Source organism: Sinohyriopsis cumingii, chromosome 6 (genome assembly GCF_028554795.1).
Source record: "Sinohyriopsis cumingii isolate HCF-2022 chromosome 6, ASM2855479v2, whole genome shotgun sequence".
Taxonomy (NCBI): Eukaryota; Metazoa; Mollusca; class Bivalvia; order Unionida; family Unionidae; genus Sinohyriopsis; species Sinohyriopsis cumingii.
Window position 1 is genome coordinate 69,865,225 of NC_142966.1, and position 8,188 is coordinate 69,873,412.

At 35.7% G+C, this 8,188-nt stretch overlaps 1 long non-coding RNA gene across 1 annotated transcript; it reads left to right on the top strand.

The window, feature by feature from the left end:
- Positions 1-4,741: 4,741 nt before the first annotated feature.
- Positions 4,742-7,954, top strand: LOC149797155 (uncharacterized). Its single transcript, XR_016421499.1, has 3 exons — positions 4,742-4,835; positions 5,871-6,014; positions 7,635-7,954. It is a non-coding gene; the product is annotated as an uncharacterized LOC149797155 (long non-coding RNA).
- Positions 7,955-8,188: the final 234 nt, after the last annotated feature.

Sequence of the window (8,188 nt, forward strand, 5' to 3'; positions counted from 1 at the left end):
ATATAAGGGCGTTATTAAAGAAGTAAACAAAGAATAAAGAAAAACATAAACGTATGGAGTTGAAGATCGCATTAAGTATTCTCCATTTGATGAGGCTAAAATCTAAGGTTATAGTCCTAGCCTGGGGAGTTGAAATACGTCTGGAAATAAAGAAAGAGTACAAAATGATAAATTTAAAAAGCGGAACGAAACTAAATAATCTTTACTGTTTGCCAATCCGACCCTCCCGTACAGCTGCAATTTCTAGGGTCAGATGGTCCTAGCAAATGTGCACGAGTCATTGTACTCGAAATCCACAAATAGGATGAGTTAATATCTAGTTACCTTCGACAGACCTAATATAATGTCAGATATCTATACATTACTTGGAACTGATGCGCACAACCTCCAGAAAGCTATAAATTAGGATATGGCAAGCGAAGATCACCTCATGTCTGGTAATACATAGTACTAATTTCTTTCAGGTCATAGGTAGACACCTGCATATTGATTGCTGTTATGTCTCAGGTGACAAAAGTGAAACCATTGCAGTGTTTGTAATAAATAATGTACTGTTGCTACAATCCCGGCAAATATGGTAATTTGTTATATGGTTATTTCCACCACAAGTCAAGAATAAAGAATAATCACGATGGGCATTTAGACCTTTAGCTCCTTTATTGCTTTATATGACAGGTACGGCTACTGAATTTATTTATATTTCGGTCGCAGTAGCGGATTCTCAGCAGAATTGTCTAGAGGGAAGAACCCAGAACATCTCGAGGCACCAGCCACACTGAAGAATGGAATATGAACTTCCTTACGGTATATGATGTAACATTAATATTTACGGAGTGACTTCATTATTTGCTAAGTTTACAATAAGTACAAGTTTAAAAGTTTAACATTTTTATATGTTTGTTTGCAAGTTATACACACATTTCCTCAGTGTAATGTATACAACCAAGGTTACTGTCGCAGTGTTGGGGAGTCAGGGATCGGCACAGATCCAAGACTAGTCTGGCCCGGATGTCAGGTCCGACCTAATTTGCGACAGGAGGAATGTGTGGATCCACTCGGAACTATGGCAGTGGGACTCAGCCCATCTTAGATTAATGATGCCGATGTTGCAGGTTAGTTTCTGTGCAACTCAGTCCAGGGACATCTGACCATGCCTTCCCCCTAAGGTGGAAGTTTTATGTCAGGTGGGGATTGCACATCTGCTCCGATAGATGATGAAGGGTCGGCATACCGTTTTGGAAACCAAACAGTGTATCGCCTAGCATCCTGACCAAGACAAATCTGCTTCCATTTAATTTCTGTCAGCAAGGGGTTGAGAATACAACATTTGTTAAATAAACATTTGTGGAGTTGCAATTTTTTGTTTCAATTATTCATTGAACTAGGTTTTTTTTTCAGGTAGCTATGTATTACCTTATATAATTGAATTTTACCTGTTATGCGCGCGAGGCTGCTCAAAAGCGCAAGTGGAATGTCAATATATTTATTTACCAGTCTCCTAGCTTTAGCTGAAGATTTAAGGAGCAAATTAAATGAACAGATAACAGTGATTGTACGCCTATAAGATTGTTTTAGAAAAAGCACGAAAAACAATATTCATATTTCAAAAGCAATTAAATTAAACTTCCAGAGGAGGGCACACGATGGAACTAAATTTCAAAATGTATAAGATGAAAGATAATAGGATGAGATATGGATTCGTTCAGTAAACTTAACATGTGATCAAGCTACATCGACACAAAGATAACTAATGTTTCATATGCAATCAAATTCTAAATTAAATCCAAACAATCTATATAAAAAAAGGTTACTTTGAACCGACTGTCATCTTGTAGCGGAAGCGAATTGAACTAAACAACATGAAAAGGTATAGACCTTTACAGCTTCACAAAAAGAGAGCTTTTAGATATGGCGACACCCTATAGTCGATTTTATAAATTTCATTTGAAAGCAAATTCCTTAAAAAAACTACTAAAAGGCAAGATTTCGGAAAATATGGAATTTCTTCACTTCTTAAGTTTATAAAAACTGGTTTGTCAAAAAAAGTTCATTTTCCTTGGAATTGTGGTGTTAATGACTCTACGAGATCCACAATACGTTAGAACGGCAATGCTTTAGTTCATGCAGCAAATGCGATATTTTGTTCAATTAGTATTAATTTGATTGCTACTTTTATACGGAAAATAAACATAATTAGACTATGCACTTTTCATATCATACTTTTGTGATTGATAAGGAATAGTTAAACGTTTTACATGTAGTTCTAAAATTGGGTTTTAGTAACTACCTAATATAAAAGAGAAAATAGATTAGCCTGAAATGCATGTATACAAGACACACACACGTGCACACACAAACAGAGTGCAGAATGTCATAAAAATCCCATCAAAGGCAATAATACAAGCTACATTGAGAAAGAAAGTTATGACAGTAGAGTACTTTATTTTACATAGAGCACCAAGCAGATTTATACGATATGGACTATAAAATTCGACTTTAAATATAGTGGATGGTTCTTTAAAATCCCCGTCCGGAAGACGAAAGTTTATTCATTTATCTTTTTACCATATATGCTCAACGCATTAAATCAAGTACCTCAGACAACCCTCTGCTTATATCACCAGAAAAATAATTTTCTAATTAACAAACAAATATTATCTGGGCTTCTTTAAAGGAAGTTTTGACCAGAGTTAGAAATATGATGAAATCTATATTAAGCCCAACATATAAAAGGAAGTTAAGTTATTAATTTAGAGTACATACAATAGAACAATAAAACAAAAGTAGACACAGATAACCGTTGTCATTAAAATGACCAATTGGTTTTGGTGTGGGATGGATGGAGCTGTGCAGATACTACATTTACCGTCTGTACCATTGCAAGATATACTTAAGAATCTAATGAAATTGAAAATGAATTCTCCTCTAACAAGATTTAATATTTCATTCCCCGAATTGCAACTCCATATATATTGTCATGTATCAGATTTAAAAGATCTGGGAAGATCCAAAGTATCTGAAGTTGTACAACTGTATTTATTGTGTTTAAAACACACAGAGTCATCGAAACATTGAGGAACATTCCCATTCCGATTTTTTTGAAAGTTCCTACAGCCATCAATCTAAGGCTATGTTTATGTAGGGTTGGCATTTTCCGTTTCGATTTTGGTTGTTGTTGTTGTTGTTGTGAGGCTTAACGCCATGTTTCAGCACGCGATAGGCTATACATGGCGGTCAGTATTAATGGTGGAGGAAGAACATGGGAAAACCCCAGAAAGAACCACCGACCCATGAGAAGCTACAGGCAAGCTTTCTCACATATCCACATTGGCTGAATCCGAGACTCGAACCGCCGCTGACAGAGGTGAGATGGCAGTGATCCGTAACGGAGAGCGCTTTAGACCACTCGACCACTTGGGCCCCTTCGTTTTTGGTAACTTCTGGGTAATATCATCATCTACCACTCTCTCGTCATACTCTTGTGTTATGTCAGGTATAATTAGAGATAGAAGCTCAACATGGGAAAGATACAAGTATGTAGAATTGTCAACTTTGAGTCTTGTCAAATTTTGACATTTACGCTTCAAGACAAGTGATAGTCTGGAAACCTTCCTAATACGATTTTTGCATGCGAATCGAAATTTAGCTGGATATCAGCATCCATTTGTAGCAGTTGGTAATATCCCCACCGGTAATTACGGCACTACGTTTGTTGAATACAGATTTTATATTGCTGTCTATTTTACCCACAGCCAGAGCTTCAAGTTTTTCATAATTGGCTCGAATTTCGTCCACTGTGATCTAGATCATTATAACACCTGGCATTTTCGCGTGTATCAAAAGGAGTATCAAGGTATAGATGGAGTATTGTGATCATCTTAATTATCATCCAGATTTATTAATTTAACTGGTTATTGCAAAATAATTGTCCATGGTTTGACCGCTTTCAACCCATTTCAATTTCCGACCAGCGATTGAAGAGAAACAGCACGTTCATTTGCTGCTTACGAATTAGTTCATTAAGATGGTTACCAAGCTATAATCCTTTTTCTTAATATCAATACTGCAGCTACATATTATTGTCATCAAAAATCCTTCTTACAGTCTTCAAGTAAGCGTAAGACGGTATCTTGGCATCGAAGACCATTACGTAAAGCACCCAAAACTTTGTTAGAAACGTTCTCAAAATATTTTGCCAACTGAGTTTTCTTTGATTTCTCTAAGAGTTTTGATTTCATGCAAACATCTACTAACTAGGCTACAGTTTCTTTTATTTAATAGATTCATTTGAATTGGATCTACCTGTGCTTCCTTTAAACGACCAAAAACTAAATTACACTTGTTTTGTTCATTAGATATGAAACATGGTAACATGGAATGATATCCAAGATTTAAACAGCTTGACAGGAATTTGTAACAACAGAAGCACTTTTGGAATTCAAAACCGCTTATGATTATATACACGTCATCAATGTTAACCCATTTCAATTTAGAAAATGTGCATATCTTACTATTGTCCTTATTGGCTTTTATACTGTGATAAATGAAAGTGCAAATATTAACATCCTTACATTGGTCTAATGACACATTAACATGAAAAAGTGTTCAATATTCCATATACTTTCCTGATATTGTTTACACGTGTATATTGCTTCATGCCTTGACCAGCAGTACATTATTAGACACGTACGGCTTAATAGTAGACCTATATTTAGTGTCCTAACAAAGCTCTTTTAATACGTATGTTCTTAAATAGTTTTTCTTAATATTTTCCAGCTTTCACTGTTTTCTAAAAAAATTCCGGAGCCTTGCATGATCTGTGCCGAACGTATTTGGTAAGCAATGTTTCCTTAACATTTTTGTTTTTCTTTTTACACTCTTTTCATAGAAGGTAATGGTTTCGTGTATGTTTTATTGATACATGTTTGTCTACAACATTCGCTGAAACTCTTTTAATATTTGCGCACAGACAGTGTGAATTGAAACAGTTCCCCTATCAAACTTTAGGTAGCCAATACAGTATTTACCTTGAACCAGACATTGATCAAACGTTTTTACAAAATTATCCGTTAAATTGTTTTATGTCTGATTCATGCTACATAATATTTTTCATTTAGTCTTATTTTCATTTATTTCGGAGGTAATTTACTCCAGGCACTCTATCTATAATTATTACATAATTCTCTTATATATTGCATGTAAATGCCCCTTCTTAATATTATGCTCTCAAAGAGCAAATTTTCACGTCTGAAAGAGGTCACTGCCCAAGATCTTTTGACCAGAAGTTGTTAAAATTAAACGTGATCTAGATTTATTCAATATAAACCTTGTGTATAATTGGGTTTCAATCCATAACGCCCCTAAAGGTAATTCAGTGGAAATTTATGGGGAAAGTTAAAGTGTAACAGGTGACGATAACTCTAAAATTATACATAAAGAAATTGGAAATCGATCTTGACTTAGATAATCTTCAAGTAAAGCCTCATCTTGAATTTCATTTCAAGACATTACGTACGTAGAAATTTCGTGAACGGAAGCAAACTTTAGAGGTCAAATTTGAAGTCAACAAGGGCCATAAATCCATAACAGATTGCAAGAAAACTGTGAAAACTGAACTTGAATTCGATATTCTTAACGTAAAGTCTCGTTCCTAATTTGATTTCATTCCATAAACGTTTTCAAAGTTCTTCATCGTAAGTGAAATTGAAGAAAAAATTGTATTCTAACAGAGGCTTTGTCTTTGTTAAGTATTGCATTAAAACTGTGAAAGTCGATATTGTCTTAGGTCTTCCTGATGCAGAGAATCATACTATATTTCATCTTGATCCGTTAATTCCTTTAAAGGTTATTGAATGGAATTACAATTTCAGAAGGACGTTGTGGATCCGGACAGACCAATTTTCTTACCTAAAAGACCGGAAGGGAACGGACGGATGTAGATAACACTTTTTTCCCCCTCTCCTCCTACACAACTCGTGGTGGGGGAATAGAAATACCACGTTTTGACTCGGAAGGTGAGGAACATGATTTATATTTGTCAAGAATTGCTATACAAAGTCTTTGACAAGTATCATGCGCGTAAAGTACGAGCAAAGTGAGAGATCGAAGTTGCTACAACGTATTGCTAATGCAAACCCGTTGATAAAAGAATGTATGGTTTATTAGGATCTACAACCAATCAGCAAGTATTGTTTTAATCAGACTACCGCATATAATCTTCACAAGTATGTTCTTTCTGATGAATTTATAGAACGGATGATAAACAGTGATCGCTAGGGTGATACAGCCGCGTCCTCGTCGAAAATCAAACTGGGTTTGCTGAAATCTAAAATTCATATATCCAAATGTCATGTTTTGTAAGCCTGTTAATTGCACAGCTCTTAAGGCTTTGAAATTAATTAGCTTTCGGTTAAAGTACACTAATAATTAACAGAAACTAGGTAACCCACACACACGCACACGCACACACACATTCAAATCTCTTCCAATATCCCAGTACAGGAATGTCACATACGGGTGTCGCAAATTAAATGTGAGGATTTAAATGTTTCATTTAAAACACATTGGTAAACACCGAAGTTGTATTTCTTGGGGCTAAACAAACGTAACTAAGCCCCGCCAATATATTACACCGCCTATGCCGCCTCCACAAAAATGTCTTCACTGCTCGGAAGAACAAATACCAGGTCGCTGGTGAACATTTTTAATAGAGCTATCGACGTTTGCACGTTTAGTTGAAATCTCTCAGGCTAGAAATAATGTAATGTTCAGTCATCCTCCCTTATTTTCTTTCTTTCTTTTTTCGCTGCGTGTGAGGGGGAAGGGAGATCCAGGGGGAGGGGTTGGGAAGGAGTATGGTTTATTTAATACATTAGTTAACTTATTGTTTGGATATATCCTGCTTCATCAATCTGAAATAAATATTCAAGGTCTAATACACCATAATAAGGGTAGGTTGATTTTGTTTTCAAATTTTATAAAATCCATTACTTTAAATTAAATCATGAAGTAATCAGCCAGACAATAATTTGAGTTATGCTGAATGACAGTCTCTCTTTCGGAGACTGTTTATCGGTTATAAGTGTATACACACGCATTGTGTGTGTGTGTGTGTGTGTGTGTGTGTATTTATATATATATAACACGACGGTTGTGCAAATTGCAATATAAATTTATATCGATTGATGTATATTCCGAATTTTTTCAAAATTTGTTTGCACGCATTAGTACGTCACATTGGGCCACGAGTGGCCGAGTGGTCTAAAGCGCTCTCCGTTACGGATCACTGCTATCTCTCCTCTGTCTGCGTGGGTTCGAGTCTAGGATTCAGCCAATGTGGTTATGTGAGAAAGCTTGCCAGTAGCTTCTCGTGGGTCGGTGGTTATTCCCGGGTTCTTCCACCACCATTAATACAGGCCGCCATGCATAGCCTATCGTGTGCTGAAAAATGGCGTTATACCCCACAACAACAACAACAAAAGTACATCATATTCAATTCTCCAATATGTTTCTATTTCCGCATTCGCATTTTAATGATGATGTTCGAGTCAGTAACATTTGACATATTTATAGCTGCATGTTGATTAGTATCTGAAAGATAAATAATGATGTCTTCATTTTGTTCTTATTCCAAGGCCTGCAGTAGAATAGAGCTATCCCGGAGGTCTCATGGCCCACGGCGTTGTACTTTTAAGCCTCTGCCACACTCTCTATAGTATGCATTGGTGCAGCGTATACTGGGACTGATGATAAACCTAAAAGAAGTCAACGTTATTTGATTGATTCGAACGATTCGCAGGCAGTCACGCTCTTGCCATACCCGCGAGGACTCGGTGTAACTGCACGTTATCAACATTTTTGTCCACTTGCTTTTACTTTGGTGCCTCCATCTTCTTCTGTCGATCTTATATAACTGACGCCATTTGACTACCCGTTCTAACGTTTATTTAACTAATGAAACATTATCTCGTTATATAATGTCATGAAATACCTTAACCACATAACATGTCATATTTATTGACGTAAAGTCATATATATATATATATATATATATATATATATATATATATATATATATATATATATATATATATATATATATTGCTTTTCAAATAAATCTGAAACTAGATGATATTGTATGTGATGCTTATAAACACGATCCTCCTGGGTTAAAATTTTGAGTTTCGTA